This window comes from Engraulis encrasicolus, chromosome 1 (assembly GCF_034702125.1).
Source record: "Engraulis encrasicolus isolate BLACKSEA-1 chromosome 1, IST_EnEncr_1.0, whole genome shotgun sequence".
NCBI classification, from domain to species: Eukaryota; Metazoa; Chordata; class Actinopteri; order Clupeiformes; family Engraulidae; genus Engraulis; species Engraulis encrasicolus.
This window is the reverse complement of record NC_085857.1, coordinates 47,702,841-47,721,083: the sequence shown is the minus strand read 5'-3', so window position 1 is coordinate 47,721,083 and position 18,243 is coordinate 47,702,841. Positions and strand designations below refer to the sequence as shown.

Here is an 18,243-nt window from a genome sequence, read left to right as displayed (position 1 = left end):
TGTGCTTTTTCAAAATGTTGGTAATATCTTTAAGGTTTTCGACATTATGAACTGTTTTGAACATTTAGCCCCTTTTCTGTATTATCTGAAACAAATAGAGTGATTTTTTAATGTTTGTTGCTGTCTCTAATTTACATTCTGTCTCAACCGGCTTTAGAATGACTGTCTACAGATATGCCAATATCTGTTCTTAAAACTTACATTATACAACACAAATAAACAACTTTGAAAACAAAATTACATTGAGAATACACACTTACATATTGAAAACAAGTTGACATTTCACAAAACACATTAACAAATGTAAAAACAACTCTACAAAACACATAGGGCAACTGACATTAACAAGTTTGAAAACAAAATTACATTTGCATTATACACTTACATCTTTAAAAAACTCATTCCTATTTCATAACGCATTAACAAATGAAAAAAGAGCTTTTACACATTACAACGCACTTAACAAGTTCCAAAACAAAATCACATTTGCATTACACACTTTCATCTTTAAAAAACGAATTACTATTTCATAAAACACATTAATAAATGTACAACAAACAAAACAAAAAACAAATCTAAAATACATTACAAATAATCTAAAATACATTTCAATGATCTGACAAAAAAAAACCTTTGATACAAAGTTTGGAAACAAAATTAGCCTACATTTACAATATCTTACTTGAAAAAAAAAAAACATTTCATTAAACACATTTGCAAATGTGAAAGCAAATTACCATTTCATTAAACACATTTGCAAATGTGAAAGCAAATGAACAAAACACAAAAGCAAACTGCGAGACACATTTACATTTCACGAAACACAAAGCAAATTAACAAAACACAAAACACAAAAGCAAACTGCGAGACACATTTACATTTCACGAAACACAAACGCAAACTCCAAAAACACATTACAAAAAAGACATTTTTTACGGAAGTAAGAAATTTCTTACGGAAGTGAGAAATTTCTTACGGAAGTGGTGTAGGTGCCCAACGCGTTCCTCCTGCCTGATCCGTTCCCTAATGGGGCGTCAGGAAAGCGGACGTGACGAAACAGGAAATAGTGAGGAATAATTACATACTTTCAGCGAGTGGATGAGACGGTCGATGCGGCGAGTGAAGAGCATTCATTTTTTAGCATTTATTTGATCGTTCTGAGAAAAAGTGTCCGGTAACATACACACACACATGTATTGCCCGTCTTGTGGCGTTTGCTTTATTCGCCTTATTCACCCGGAACGTTCTAAAGACGTTGAGGGGTACACTTCAGGGGTACATTCGGCAACGCACCAGCTGTCATAGCGCCTCACTGTTGTGTGCCCAAATGTTCGTCCTCAAAGAGAAAAAATCCTACCGTGGACAGACTTTCCACCGTTTCCACAAAGAGCAGGCACTTCGCCGTGAATGTATAAATCAAATCAAGAGGGATCCTGGTCCATATTTCAAGGTAAGATGCAAAATTATGTTCAATCATACGCATTAGCTAGCACAAATAAGCTAGCTCGCCAAACTTGTCATGACTCATGTAACCTAATGAAGCGAATGCCTCGTTGAAATAAAAAAAATATGAATGTGTAATTACACAACGCTACATTTATATGATTGTTGTACCTGTACAATGACAATAAAGTTTCATTCATTCAGATCGCTATTTCAAGATTATGCTTTTAATTGTGTGGTAAGCGATCCGATGGCCACTGATTTTGTGCTACAAGAACCAGTATAGGCCTACGTGTGCCAAAATCAAGTTGTTTTGCTAACGAACTAAAATGCATACCCTGGTATTTATGGTTACAGATCAACGCTGAGACCAAAGTTTGCTCTGAGCACTTTGAGAAGCAGTGTTTTGTAAAGACCGCCTGTGGTATCACAAAGCTTATAAAGGATGCTGTGCCTTCTGAGCTCTAGGAAGAGCATTACTCAGGTGAGCTTCAATCGAGCTATGTGTAAAATGTAACACCACAAAAAAAAAAAACGTTTTTGTTTATTACGGCATCTGTGAGGCACGGGTGTGCATGTGAATGTCAACTGCTTCCTACATGTTTAGATCTGATACACTTCCCCTGTCTATAGGCCTAATATCAGCACCACGCGTTTAACATAGCGTTAAGTTATGGTGATTAAACATGTTGCATGTCAAATAGTATAACCAGACAGGGCAAAGTGTTGATGGTCCTATCGCAGTTGCTCAGATCAAAGAGCATTGACAGAGGTTGTCGAGGAAAACGCTGTTCCCTAAACGCACAACATTGGCTACGGTAAACGTCGAGGGGGGGTGGAGAATCAGAGATGGCCATGTATGGTGAGGTGATAAGAAAGTAAGCATAGCAGACAAAATAATTCCAAAATGGCAAAATATACCGGTACTCTGGGACTTGTTGCTGTATTGGAAACAGTTTTTCAAGCGGTATTCCTCTACCCTCTGTCAGTTTCGGTACACTGAGTGTCCATGATTACTGTACTGTGTTTGTAGGCTACTGAAGTCATGGTGCCTTTGGAGTTAGTTACTCTAGTTATTACCAGTGTTGGGAAAGTTACTCAAAAACTGTAATGCATTACTGATCACATGTTACTGTCTTTTCAAAATAATCCTGTACACTACAATATTACTATGTTTAAAATGCATGGCATTACAATACTGTTACATAAATTACTTTCAAAAAGGACTTAGGCCTAAATATGAATCTGGCCATGTATTACAAACATATCAGTATCAGGGTGGTACATTTCAAATTAAGTAATTCAAATAATTTTATACAATATGGTACTAGCTGAGATATCACCTGACCTGCCACAAAAAATGTCATCGACCCATATGCTGTACACAACATTTTTCTAATGTTTTGTATTCTGATCTATTACAGCTGGAGCTTTCCCATGGCCAAGAGATGAACGCTAAACTTGATTAAACTAAACTTTTTTCCTCCTCCTTCCTGCCTGCACTGTACAAAAAGTCAGTAAACAAAAACAAATGATTGCATTTCACAGGTTTGTTTATTATAATTTCAAAGAGAAATGATGTATGAATAATACAAGACATTATTATATAATAACAACATTTAGTATAAGAACATTTCGTACAATATGATGATATATCATGAATATCATGTCCATTTGAAGCATGAGAGATTTGTACAAATAAACATCAATTCAATGTATGTTTCATGTTTCACTTGTGACTGAATTTTTCAGAATTTCAGAATAATGGGCCTTGGAAGTTTAACATTGCACTCACTGCCCACATCTGGTTAACAGAGCCTACTAGTGTCATGGGTATGACGCCATAAAATTTTGCTAGGATGCCGGACAATTCTGTAATCTCCTTCTCGGATATGAAGCCTGTGTACAGGTCACTAACGAATGACACCTCACCAGACGGGGCAATTCCAATCAGGCCTTTGAAATTTGGGTTGCCCTTGTAATGGGAATAGATTTAAGAGTTAAGTTAAGTACCTTCAAACTAAGCATTTGCACATATATTTCTGTACAGTCTAGAATGACTCTGGTGTCTGGGTAAGTGTTTTGAAAACAAGTAGGCATACATTCATCTACTGTGGCTTTTGAAGGCCAAATGGGGAGAGATCCTAACATGAAGTATCGATAGTTAGCCCAGGTGACAGATTCTGCTCACAGTTGACTGTGACACACCAAAGCGCACCGCAAGGTCCTGCTCAGCAAACCCCTGTCTGAGGCAACAGAGAAAGAGAAAGAACTGGTCCATAGTTGCTAGTTTGGAGATATTAAATGCCTGTCTAATGACCTGTACCTCTGTTTGTCTAAGCCTTTGAGCCTGACTCCATCCTACCATGCTTGTGGCTGTGGGCTGTAGAGCCATATATACAGCTTTAAAGGTGGCATAGTCTGGGAATCCTGTGTAAAATGACATCGGACTATCATCACACTGGAATCTTGACACACTGAACACTTTATCTTTGAGTTGTGCTATTAACTTGTCTTGCTCAATGATGTGCTTGCGAGCCGCCTCAAGTTGTTCCTCTGGTGTCAGCGGTGGAACAGCATAATCATGGTACGGGTGTGGAGGAGGTACATCTGTGCTGGAGGGGCAAAAAGACAACACTACTAGTTGTGATCAAACTGTCAATTCCTAACCGGTATAAAACTGAATGCAGTAATGAATTACAAACTATGGCACAACTAAATACAATTCATTAACTTACCTCAAGGCATCCCTTCTCACATCAGGTTGGTTCTCATCAGGCTGGTTTTCATCCACCTCCATGGAATCCGTACTGAAAAAGAAACACACAGGACAGGAGAGTCACAACATACACAGGGCAGCCGTGGCCTAGTGGTGGGGCAGCCGTGGCCTAGTGAAATGTTTCCCAACTTTTTTTGTCTTGTGTACCCCCAAGCCTTTTCATTGTGCCATGAGTACCCCCTAAGTCAAGTTCTATATCGCTTTCTCCATCCCAATGTAACTAAGCTCCATATGTTTGTTAAAATTAAATTTTTCCAAGTACCCCCTGCTGTGTGCTCGCGTACCCCTAGTGGTACACGTACCCCTGGTTGGGAAACACTGGCCTAGTGGTTAGAGAGTTGGTCTTTTAATTTCGGGGTTGCAGGTTCGAATACCCCTGACCTATCCATGGCTTAAGTGCCATTGACAGGGTTCCCACACGTCCTGGAAAACCTGGAAAACCTGGAAATTTAGAGATATGTTTTCAAGTCCTTGAATGTCCTGGAAATTCACCAAATGTCCTGGGAAAAAATATTTTGTCCTGGATTTTTTTTCCTTCAACTTTTTCCCAATTTTGTTTGTGGTATAATTTTTACTCTTCTCCGAGTCTAGACATGACGATTGAATTTATATCCATCTATTGAATACAGCTCCAGGCCTTTTTATTAGAATACCATGAAAAAGTTGATTTATTTCCATAATTCCATCAATAATGTTAAACTGTCATGGATTGTAGATTCATGGCCCAGTTTTTTAACTATTACAATCATTATTTTTTTTTCTTTTTATATACGTTGGCCTTCCAGCTCAAAAAAAACATGAATTGGGGAATTCGCATTATTAGAATATTGTTATAAAATCAAATTTTTCTTCATCAAAATTCGGGTCACATTAAATCAGTTGAAATTTGGTACTTTCTACATAACATGCAATGGTCAATACTTGGTTAGGACCTACAAACTAATCTACAAGTTTGTAGATCATCTACAAACTAATCTAAACTGGGCCATGAATCTACAATCCATGACAGTTTAACATTATTGATGGAATTATGGAAATAAATCAACTTTTTCATGGTATTCTAATAAAAAGGCCTGGAGCTGTACATATTGTCCACACACACACACGCTCAGTTTGGTCAGGTTGCCATCTTTGATTGCACTTATACACAGTCATATTCTTTGACTCAGTGTTGCCAAAAGTCGCTACAAGTCGCTAGTTGGCTTGCTGAAAAGTCGCTAGATGATATGATGGCGTTATATATCTCTCGAAAACATGCCTAGGGTCATAATAGGCCTACAAATAGACAGTGCTAGCACTTACTTACAAAAAATTGTAGTGCTATCTTTTTTTGGAGATCAGAGCATATCTGCAGCTCTGCTTAATCGTAGGAAATGCTTCTGACAGCAGCTCAGCGTCACTGAGGTGCTGTTTCCACGTAGCTGGATATTTTTATATGTGGATATTTTTTTCTCCTGCTTGTATTGGTTTTGCATTGGTTTTGGCCTTCCGTTTCCACGTAGCAGATATTTAAAATCCAGGTATAAAAAGCAGGAGAAAAAAATATCCTGTTTAGGGGGCTGAAACGCATTTGTTACAATGGAGGATTTTTTTTATCCACATGTTGCATTTACACCTAGCAGTAGAAAAAAATACCCTGCTAAAAATATCCTGCTACGTGGAAGCAGCACCTGAAAAGACATGTTTTACCAAAAAGTTGCTAAATGTGGATTTTAGTCGCCAAAAGGTTAAAGGTTAAAAGGTTAAAATGAACCATTCCATCTGTTGTTTAATTTATTACTTGTCCCCTGTCGGTGTGTCGCTGTGTATGCCCAAATTGTGGGTTCGACGGAGAAAACATCCGTCCTGAATTACCAAAAAATGGTCCTGGAAATGTCCTGGAAATGTCCTGGAAAATGATTTTTAAATAAGTGTGGGAACCCTGATTGAGAAAGGCACCTAACATTGCTCACTGACACATTGCTCCAGGGACTGTAACCATACCCTGACAAATATGGTAATAACTAAGTCAACAATGCAAACAAATATCTCCAGCACATATATTAATTCCCCAGTATTTTGTCTAAATTTAAATGTATTCCTATGGCAAACTATTCTCCGTTTTTTAATTATTATTAAAGAGGTTTGGTACACACGTCAGTATAACAATATAACAGCTGTAGGGCTACTTAATCAAACCATAAAAGCAAAGAATGTATTTGTATACCCTGGCTAACCATTTTTCATTCAAATGTCAATTTGTTAGGCCGCACCCACCAAGCAACCATACCAAATGGAATCACATAATCAAGGGCCGTCAAACTTATCGCAGCACGGCACCAGTTTGAAAATGCATTGTCTGAAGGGCTAATTTTAGGTTATGCCAGACACCGTTTAAAATAATGCAAATATTCAAACACTTGGGCTGCGCAGTCAATGTATGATTAGGCTACGACTTCCAGGTCTACTTCCAGTAACCGGGGTACGATAGAACACAGCCTGCATTCGTTTGATGAAATTAAGCAAGTTAAAGGAATCCTACTGCACAGTGCTACTGGTGTTGTGCTCTAAAGCGACTGCCTGCAATAAAAAAAAATACTCATGGACTGCTCTCCTGTAACTCTAGACGACAGAGGGTTAGCTCCATGAAATTCACTACCTGGCACCATACATTTTGGTGAGTAATGCCCTTAGCAATCCAGACATACAGGGGGCAGACACATTCTCGCAACCCCGTAGTTATAAGGCATTGCAAGACGGTGATTATCCCCTGTAAGTCAGGATTGTGAAGGGCATTACTCAACAAAATGTATGGGGTGATAGTGGAAGGTGCCAGGTGTATGTGCAGTGAATTTGATGGAGCTAACCCTCTGTAGTCCAAACAGAGTTACAGGGGGGCAGTCCATGAAGTCCTCCGTTTTATGGCAGGCAGTCGCTTTAGAGCACAACACAGGCAATCATGCATCCAGAATGGGAGATAGAAATTCTTTCTAGGCCCCCTTCATATTGGCGTACATCAGTTCCATCACATACCAAGCAGGTGGAAGAAATATGTGGTCAGCAGCACACTGGCCTATGCCAGAGCAGTCTAATATGAGAGTTACGTCACTCCCATAGACCTCTATGGTCCAATCTTTCCACAGCAATGGTGGCTCTCAAGGAGCCTCATGGAGCGTTTTACACAAAAATCTCCATTGTGTTGGTCTACAGCGAACACATAGTTGCTGTTTAGAAATATTTTAATCTAAGTGAATCACATCACCAACTGACTTCCTGGTCCCCGGTTGGCACAACTCTCCTAATGGACGGCTCTGGACCTATGCCATTAAGAGTATTACTGCAAAAGAGGAAAGCGGAATGCACCAAAAAGTGCGCCTCTTGAGAGAAAGAAAAGTGAAAGTGAAAGCCCATTGGGAAACTCCAACTCCCATTGTCATTGTGACACAGCCATGGCCGTAGCCAGGAATTTGAAATAAGGGAGGTCCATAGTGCACGCGCAGCGCACCACACATTTTTAAAGGTGCACTGTGTAGGATGTTGCCCGGAGTATCTATTGTAACTATGTTGCTCATTGAAACTATGCTGTTTTTTTGTGTGCCAATTTTGGTCTTTTCATGAATATTTGCTAAATAATGAACTAATATTTACTAGTATGACCACAGTTTACAGTATGTTTTGCAGCTGAAAAGATTTCTGGAGAAGATCCCCTTTTCATGTATGAAAAATATTATTTTCTCTAAAAATAAGGGAGGTACCTCATATGTGGCTACGGCCATGGACACAGCACTCCACAGCACACAAGTGAACACTGCACACTGCACACAACGAAATTGCATTTATGCCTCACCCTTGCAAGGTGGCAGCCCTCAGTGGCACCCCATGGGGAGCAGTGCGGTGGGACGGTACCATGCTCAGGGTACCTCAGTCATGGAGGATGGGGGAGAGCACTGGTTGATTACTCCCCCCACCAACCTGGCGGGTCGGGAGTCGAACCGGCAATCTCTGGGATGCAAGTCTGACGCCCTAACCGCTCACCCATGACTGCCCTGCTCTAGTCTCCCTGTCTGGGATCATAACTTTACTGTAGGGCCTAATCCTCTAGCTTGAATAAAATGAAAGTGTCAGCTAAGTGAAATGTAATGCAATGTAATAACATCACAGTTTGAAATCTTTGGCTCATGACTCAGGAGGACATGATCAATGCAAACAAATATATCTCCAGCACATACATTAATTCTCCAGTCTTTTGTCTAAATTTAAATGTAGGCTATTCCTATGGCTAACTATTCTCAGTTTATTATTATTATTAGAGGGTTGGTAAACACATGTCAGTTGAATATTGACTGAACAAACTAACCTCGGTCTGCGAATGATGATTCTCCTCTTTGGCCTCTCTTAAGTCCAGGCGAACAAAGTTGGCACAGCATCCTTTATAAGCTTTGTGATTCAACGGGCGGTCTTTACAAAACACTGCTTCTCAAAGTGCTCAGAGCAAACCTTGGTCTCAGCGTTGATCTGTAACCATAAATACCAGGGTATGCATTTTAGTTCGTTAGCAAAACAACTTGATTTTGGCACACGTAGGCCTATGCTACTGGTTCTGGTAGCACAAAATCAGTGGCCATCGGATCGCTTACCACACAGTTAAAAGCATAATCTTGAAATAGCGATCTGGAAACATCATATAAATGTAGCGTTGTGTAATTACGCATTCATTTTTTTTTATTATTTCACCGAGGCATTCGCTTCATTAGGCTACATGAGTCATGACAAGTTTGGCGAGCTAGTTTATTTGTGCTAGCTAAGCTAATGCGTATGATTGAACATAATTTTGCATCTTACCTTGAAATATGGACCAGGATCCCTCTTGATTTGATTTATACATTCACGGCGAAGTGCCTGCTCTTTGTGGAAACGGTGGAAAGTCTGTCCACGGTAGGATTTTTTCTCTTTGAGGACGAACATTTGGGCACACAACAGTGAGGCGCTATCAGGGGCTGTTCACTCAAGGAACTTCCTGTTAGCCACAATTGGCTAACCCTAACCACGGGACAGTGCAAAATGAATGGGTGTCAATGGAGTTTTTTACCATTATCATTTTTGTGATTTTTTATAATTTTTTGTCCTGAAATATTAATATTAAGTTCGAAGCTAGAAATAATAAGACCCCATTTGAGTAGCGTTTCGATTATTTTGCGCCACTAGATTATTATATACTGGGTCACAAAGCTCAATTTTTATGGGGACAAACCCATAAACATTAGCGCGATGCTAGCGCTAATACAGGTTGAAATCTTCTAACCTGCTGTAAAACTACACACCTGAATGATTTGTCAATACAGCCTATTGTTAAACAACAGTCATAGTGCTTACCAGGAATGTTTTGTTGATGATATTTGTGACTGGAAATCGCAGTAGCAATGTATTTAGCATGGGTTCCCCTTTCCATTCCATACATTTTCCCACATGAAGGACTGGCCCACGCTCGTTACTGCATTATGCATGCAAAGCTAACTGGCTACAATGGGAACCAATGAGACTGAGCCTTCTCCCTGTTAGAGGTTCTCTGGCTCTGTGACAGCTGGTGCGTTGCCGAATGTACCCCTGAAGTGTACCCCTCAACGTCTTTAGAACGTTCCGGGTGAATAAGGCGAATAAAGCAAACGCCACAAGACGGGCAATACATGTGTGTGTGTGTATGTTACCGGACACTTTTTCCCAGAACGATTAAATAAATGCTAAAAAATGAATGCTCTTCACTCGCCGCATCGACCGTCTCATCCACTCGCTGAAAGTATGTAATAATTACTCCTCACTATTTCCTGTTTCGTCACGTCCGCTTTCCTGAAGCCCCATTAGGGAACGGATCAGGCAGGAGGAACCAGAGAACCTCTAACAGGGAGAAGGCTCAGTCTCATTGGTTCCCATTGTAGCCAGTTAGCTTTGCATGCATAATGCAGTAACGAGCGTGGGCCAGTGAGCGTGGGCCAGCATTGAGCGTGGGCCAGTGAGCGTGGGCCAGCATTGATTGCACTACTGGGCCACCGTACATAACAGGTTTTGTAGCGAAACATTGCTTCTGATGCGTTTCATTTAGCATTTTGTAAATATATTTTTCTTTCACTTTCAAACTAGCAAATAAGAAAAGAATGGAGGCCATATCCCATTTTCAAATTGGTAAGGGAAACCCAGTGAATACTCCTAATCACTTAGTGAGATGCATGCTTTTGAAAATGTTTAGGGTGATATGGATATGTACATGAAATAAAATGATGCATGATAAAATTAAATGACACATACTCTTAAAGTCATTCCAAAAGTTATACAACAAAGTGTGGTTAAAGGAGAAGTCCAGTTTTTTGAAAATTAAGGCCATTTTCTGGGTGGTCTGCAATGTTTTAGAGTCCCCCTCACCGTTTATTTCATGTTTGCTGCAGTCTCTGTTATTTGGCTGATTTGGATTTGATCTCAACCAGCTTTAGAATGGCCGTCTATGAGCACCTGCAACTCTGTTCTTAAATTCACCTTAAACATTTGTTTTCGAAAGTCTACAGCTCACAAAGTGGTTAGGGGTGTTCACTAGCAGTCCCTAACAAGTTCAAGGCGACATATGGCTTCTGCCATTTTTTATTTGCTATTTTTTGAAAGAAAGTGAAAGTGAAAGTGAAACTTAATTCACGAATTGCTACATAAAACACACATAAAACACATCAGATGCCATATTTCGCTACAAAAATTCTTAGGGAACACCAGTGAATACTGCTGAACACTTGGTGAGTTGCATATTCTTGAAAACAAATGTTAAAGGTGATTTTAAGAACAGAGTTGCAGGTGCCCATAGACGGCCATTCTAAAGCTGGTTGAGATAAAATCCATATCAGCCAAATAACAGAGACTGCAGCAAACATGAAATAAACGGTGAGGGGGACTCTAAAACATTGCAGACCACTCAGAAAATGGCCTTAATGTTAAAAAAACTGGACTTCTCCTTTAAGGTGTGTGTGTTTTTTTGTTTTTGTTCTAAATATACAGTAAACAAACCATGCACCCATTAGAATGGCCTTGAAGACATGGTCTTTGTTATAAATTTGCCCGTACCAGAAATGGCAATGGTTAAGTCGTAATGTATCGCTTAAGGCTTGGTGCAATGTGTACTGTAGTAGTCTACTATGGTAGTTAAAGATTTTCCATATGCATCCCACTGACGACACATTATGAGACTATAGTCCATAGAAATGCGTAAAGCCAATCCTGAAACCAAAAACCAACCAACCAAACAAAACAAAAAATATCAAAAGAAAGACTCAATAAATAAGTGCAGTGCTAAAGTGCATAATAGGTGTATCCATACATAGCATTACTAGACATAAATCTCAGTTAGCAACTGAGTACAGTCAAGTAAAAAAAAAAACATTATATCAACGATCAGTCTTTTTTTCAAAATTTCGATTGAATAATATAAATACCTTTTGTCAGGAAAACTGTGTAGAGGAGCAAGATACACTTAGTCTGCATCGTGTCACTGGTTGTTTTATGAACTGCGTGAGTGCAGTTTGCTTCATGGGTTTCTCTGCCAGTAAACCACAGATTGTAATCTTGCTCTGATGCCTCTTTTTTCCCGTTTCAGTTTCCACTATATCATGACAAATATCAAGAATTTATTTCCTTCATCATAGAGAGTTTTAACTTTATAAGTGTTTCAAAATGATATGTAATGGTCAGTTTGTAACTTTTAGAATATGAATGCCGTCACCGTACAGGACGGCCATTGATAGGTTCCATGCGAAGCACACAAATAGCCTATGCTGTAGGTTATGCAATAACATACCAGGTACAGTGTCGGGAAAGTTCATTTTCTACCATAACTAGTTCATAGTTCAATTCACAGCTCTCAGAATGAACTAGTTCATTCATAATTCACAAAATGAACTAGGCCATCTGTCTGTCTGCCTTCTGTTTGATGGTTTCTTATTATCCCATTGTCTGCCCTTGATGATTTGCTGATTGTCTACTGTCATTCCCGTCTGATTTGTTCCCTCGTTTTCTGCCCACCTGTGCGCTGTTATGTTCTGCCCTATCGTGTGTTTTCTTGTGATTACTTTCTGTGTATTGAAGCCCTAGTGTTTGTTGGTCCTTGTTGCGTCATCGTCTGACCTGTCCTAGATATCACCTCGTTGGTCTGAAAATCCTGTGAGTTTAGTAAGTGTTTTGTTTGTAAGTCATAGTTTTCTGTTTTCTAGGGTAATGTTTTCCCCCTTGTAGGTTTTTGTTTTGTACTTGATCGTCTGCGCATCTGGTTCCTTTGTGGTCTTTTTTTAATAGGGTCATAAATTGAGGTTCCGTCACCATCCTCTGGCAACAATGTTTTGATGATTGATTTGACCCTTTAGAAAAGACTTAGCCCCCATGTCCCTCCCAAAAATCCCGGCATTTTTTTTCCACAGAGCCAAATTCAAAATGGCGTCCGGCACCATCTCTAAAAAATAACTTTTGATCTGGATGATCTAGAAGCATGTATGAATGCACTTTATCATACAAGTCAACCATGAGGATTCCAAATCTGACATCATTTTGGTAATAAAACTTTGTTTTGACAGCGAAATTCAAGATGGCCGCCATCTAGAACAGTTATTTTCGACCTTTTTAGGCCGTCACCCCCCAAAATTATCATATTTGGACTGGGAACCTCCCAATTTGTGTGACTCCATTCCTCATGTATAGATATTGAGAGAAAAGCTGATCTACAGCCCACAATTCCTCACATTGGGAGGCGTAGATATTGTCAAGGTCCTGGCTTCACAAAACACATTCGGCTGACCTTTTAAAAAGAAATTAAGGGCTTGGGACACTTCGGTTTGTGTGTGGAGACCCTCAACATATTACGAGGTCAGTGTGACGTCGTTTTGAGCTGTGCAAGACTTTTAAATGTTGTGTTTTTGAAATGTGGTGTAACCGCCAACCCAGCATGCCCTCAATCCATCATATAGCATTGCTGATATGGCTAATGAGGCTAATGTGATATTATGAAACAGGGGCGAGTTTAGCCTATTTTTAGTGGGGCCATGGCCCCACCGTGACTTGGTTCGGCCCCACTAGCTCAGGAGCCTTTTAAAATATTATTTGTGAATTGGAAATGAATGTGGCTTTGCCCCTGCGCAATATTCTGCTGCTACTGCCCCGTCTGGCAACCCTGTGTATGAGCATCAAAAAAGGTCTTGTGACGAGTCTGCTACACCTCTTCTGATTGGTTTGCATCTTCATGCAACTGCCTGCCGCCAGAGTTGTGTTCAGTTATGATTTTTGCGAAAGTAGTTTCTGGATTTATCACGCAGCCGAGGCAGAACCCAAATCGGCGCATATTCTTGTGATGAGAAGGTATGGAGCACACACTACACACAATAAGGTGGTGTAGGCTACAGTGCTATGTGCGGACTATGATAACATTGATTGTCATCATAACTGACATAATTTTGTAAGCGTTGGTTAAAAAAAGTGTTGCAATGAAAGACCATTAAAAACGTCCACTATGGTTGTGGATATCCGTGAAATATGCTTAACATAGGTAGCGGTGGCTGGGGGGCAATCGCTATTCCGACATACCGCTATTCCGACATACCGCTATTCCGACAGCCGACATACCGTAAGGTTAGGGTTAGGGTTAGGGTTAGGGTCAGGGTTAGGGTTAGGGTTAGGGTAACTGTATGCACTCTCCCTAAACTTAGTAAAAGCTGAGCAACGTAGCACAAACCAAAGAAATTGCATAACTCGCGCCGGTATTCCGACAATAGACATCAATGTCGGAATAGCGACATGTCGGAATAGCGCCACGTAACCGCGGTGGCTAAGATCTTGTGAGGTGGTGCCTTGCGACGCACAATGTTACTTTCGCCGGTGTTATGGGGCTCTCTGTTGACCACTTCATGCACAGGAATTCTCGTATGCACTACACATCTGCTTGTATGGAAAGCGAAGTGGGACAAACAAGTAGGTCTAGTCACTTACAACGCCAACGCGCGTCAGCATTCCATAGCCCATACATTCAAATGTTGGCTATTTGTGTAAGATGGCATCAGCTATCGTGCCTTTTATCCCTCGTCAGTAAAATAATGAGACATCAAAATAGCCTACAGCATTTAGGTCAGCCCACTTCCAAGCAGATAGATAACGCAAATTCTCAAACAACATAGGCCTACGGAAACAACAACACTGCAAACAATGAGGCTGCATTCTGTCTCAGACCACCTTTTGCAGTGTGCGGGTGTAGGCTAAACAAAACTTGTCCTGCAGTGTTGCCTGATTGTGCTTTAGAAAAGCACACGCAAATCAAACTATCTTAGGAATCCGACAAAGGCTACTAACTTAGGCCTACTAAATTACTCCACCCACACACCAGTTCACGCAGAAAGTTCTGTCTCCCCTGGCTGTCAGAACACACACGTCGTTTGGCGAATGAAATTTGATAGGCCTATGCAAACATATTCCTTGTTCATCCCCGTGCTTTCTGGCGCTTGTGATTCTGAATCTAGGGTTTTAATGGTCTGATCCACTGACTAGTATAGCCTACAAGTCAGTGGTCTGATCTCCGACTGGATTAGGCTACTGTGGAATGATCCCCGAGAAGAACAATGAACTACTCCGAGGAAGGAATTGATCAAGTTCCAAGAAGTCCAGCCACCTACCTGACAACATGTAAAACTCTCATCAGGGGTGTCAGGCTTTGACTATTTCAATGTGTGTCCTTGTATGTCTGTCGCTTTGTCGGTTTAGCTCCATTAGGCTAAGGTGTTGTTTTCACCCTGTAGGCCTAACTTATAGGCTAATGCCCGCGAGTAAAACAACTCCCGATGTGTCAGTGTAGAATAGGCTATTCCTGGCTACGCCTAGGTTGAAATTGCGATGAGAAAGCAACAGGGTATGTAAACTGTGTTTCCCTTTCACTTAAGCCCAGGTTTCACAGTTAAAAAATGCCATAGGCTAATGTGGACAAGCCGAATTGCCTCACAGACCTACATCTGTCACCCAAAGCCAAGCAGAATAGGCTGTGTGAAATCGTAATCTATTGTTCCAAAATGTTTAGGAGGAATAGGCTAAAGACTATTATGCCCATACGCCTAGGTTACATAGCCTAATTTTACTATGGCGCAATATGCTACAAATAGGCTACAGTTGACGTGACTCCCCAAGTAAAAAAAAAGTGTACTTAATATATACTTAATAAGTACGTTTTATTGTATTTAAAGTGTACTTCAAAAGTGTGTATTTAAAGAATGTTATTTTGGGACAACTTATAGTATACTTAAATGTACTTGAAACATAATTAAGTAGAGCTTAAACACATTTTAAGTTGACTTTTTTGTACTAAAATTAAACTTTGTATAAGTGTACTTAATATACTAAAAATATATTTAACTTTAAGTACATTATAAGTATACTAACCAAGTCACTTTAAAATGTGTTTAATGTTTACTTTAGCATGCGGATAAGTGCATTTTAAGTACATTAGAAATCTATTTTAACGTCATGAGAAAGTACTTTATAGTATACTGCAGAAGTACATACTTAAGTTGTGTTATTTTGGGACAACTTATAGTATACTTAAATACACTTGAAATATAATTAAGTAGAGCTTAATCACATTTTAAGTTGACTTTTTTGTACTAAAATCAAACTTTGTACAAGTGTACTTAGTATACTAAAAACATACTTAATTTTAAGTACATTATAAGTATACTAACCAAGTCACTTTAAAATGTGTTTAATGTGAACTTTAGCATGCGGATAAGCACATTTTAAGTACATTAGAAATCTATTTTAACGTCATGAGAAAGTACTTTATAGTATACTGCAGAAGTACATACTTAAGTTGTGTTATTTTGGGACAACTTATAGTATACTTAAATACACTTGAAATATAATTAAGTAGAGCTTAATCACATTTTAAGTTGACTTTTTTGTACTAAAATCAAACTTTGTACAAGTGTACTTAATATACTAAAAACATACTTACTTTAAGTACATTTCAAATATATTCACAAAAATCGCTTTAAGTACATTTTAAGTGTATTGACTCTAAATGTATTTTAAGTATACTACAAGTAGATTTTACTTTAAGCACATTTCAAATATATTTATTTTAAGTACACTTTAAATATATTTCAAAAGTATATGAAAAAAACATTAATGTAATCTCCAGTTACTCATTTCCATTGTACATTGTCTTGTTCACAACCATCAGCCATTTACATGAACCTTCCTTTCACCTTCACTTCAGACAACAACCACTGCCTCAACCAGGATTCGAACCCACAATTCACTGAACCACAGACCTGCACTCTAACCACTAGACCACAACTACCTGTTCTTTGACAGGCACAATTACGTTCTTGAAGTAATAGTCTTGAGTAGTACACTTTAAGTATACTTTTATATACTTAATTATAATACTTAGAAATCATTGGTGGTGGTATGCTTTTATCGAATTAAAGACACTTTTACATGTTTAATTTGTGCACCAAAAAGTACACTTAAAGTGCACTTAATACACTAATAACACAACTTAAGTACAGACTTCAGTATTGTGCTTAAAAGTTTAATAGGTAAGGCCTTACATGCCTTTTTAAGATCTGTTTGTGCTCTTCAATATGGTGTTTTTACCATGAAAATACATTAACAAAATGGAAGGTGGAAGGTTATTTAATGTTACAAAGCATAATGAATAAATAAGCCTAGGTTAAAATACACTAAAATGATGGTTTAAAAAAGTACCCAGGTGAAAAAAGTGTACTTAATATACTTAATAAGTATGTATTTTTGTATTTAAAATATACTTCAAAAGTGTGTATTTAAAGAATGTTATTTTGGGACAACTTATAGTATACTTAAATACACTTGAAATATAATTAAGTAGAGCTTTAACACATTTTAAGTTGACTTTTTGGTACTAAAAATCAAACTTTGTACAAGTGTACTTAATATACTAAAATCATACTTAACTTTAAGTACGTTTCAAATATTCTTTCTAATACCAAACTTTAGCACATTACTTTTAAAATACAAATACACTTAAAATACACTTAAAATATACTACACTAACAGTATGTACATTACTTTAAAAATACAAATACACTTAAAATACACTTGAAGTGGTTCAAGACAACAAGAAAAATAACATAAAATCTTTATAAGTGAGTACATTTCATTAAAGACAATTAATATTAGTGTCAAAAAGGCAATATAGTAAGTATGCAAAAAAATATGCATATTTCAAGTCAAGTCAAGTCAAGTTTATTGTCAATTTCTTTACATGCACTGGTCATACAAAGAATTTGAAATTGCGTTTCTTGCTCTCCCATGCAGACATAGACTAATCTAGGTAAGGACATAGACAGTATAGACATAGACAGTACTCATACATGGACATAGACAGTATGGACGTAGACATTGCTCATACAGACATTTAAAGTGCAAGACTGGACAACAGAAGACTTGTAGAGAACATACATTAAGAGGAGGTATTTTGTTGTTCTTTTTCCTAAAAGTCCTTTATAGCGTTCTGACATAGTAATAGTAGCATTTGAAGAAATAAATAATTAAAAAAGGTTTTTATTTAAATACACCAGCAGCAGTATGTGTGTGTGTGTGTTTGTATGTGTTTTGTGTGCGTGTGTGTGTGTGTGTGTGTGTGTGTGTGTGTGTGTGTGTGTGTGTGTGTGTGTGTGTGTGTGTGTGTGTGTGTGTGTGTGTGTTTAGTGCAGGTAGAAAGTGCGGTGTGCGTCTGTGTGTGTGTACCTGTGTATGTGTGTGTGTGTGTGTGTGTGTGTGTGTGTGTGTGTATGTGTGTGAGTATGAGTTGTGTGTCAGTGTGTGTATGTTTGGGTTTAGTGCAGAAAGTGCAGTGTGCTTGTGTGTGTGTGTGTGTGTGTGTGTGTGTGTGTGTGTGTGTGTGTGTGTGTGTGTGTGTGTGTGTGTGTGTGTGTGTGTGTGTGTGTGTGTGTGTGCATGTGTATGTTTTGAGTTAGTGCAGGTTGAAAGTTCAGTCACAG

General features: G+C 38.8%; 1 long non-coding RNA gene across 1 annotated transcript; it reads left to right on the top strand.

Moving 5' to 3' along the window:
- Window positions 1-963: 963 nt before the first annotated feature.
- On the top strand, window positions 964-2,899 carry LOC134437480 (uncharacterized). Its single transcript, XR_010032396.1, has 3 exons — window positions 964-1,450; window positions 1,801-1,927; window positions 2,868-2,899. It is a non-coding gene; the product is annotated as an uncharacterized LOC134437480 (long non-coding RNA).
- Window positions 2,900-18,243: the final 15,344 nt, after the last annotated feature.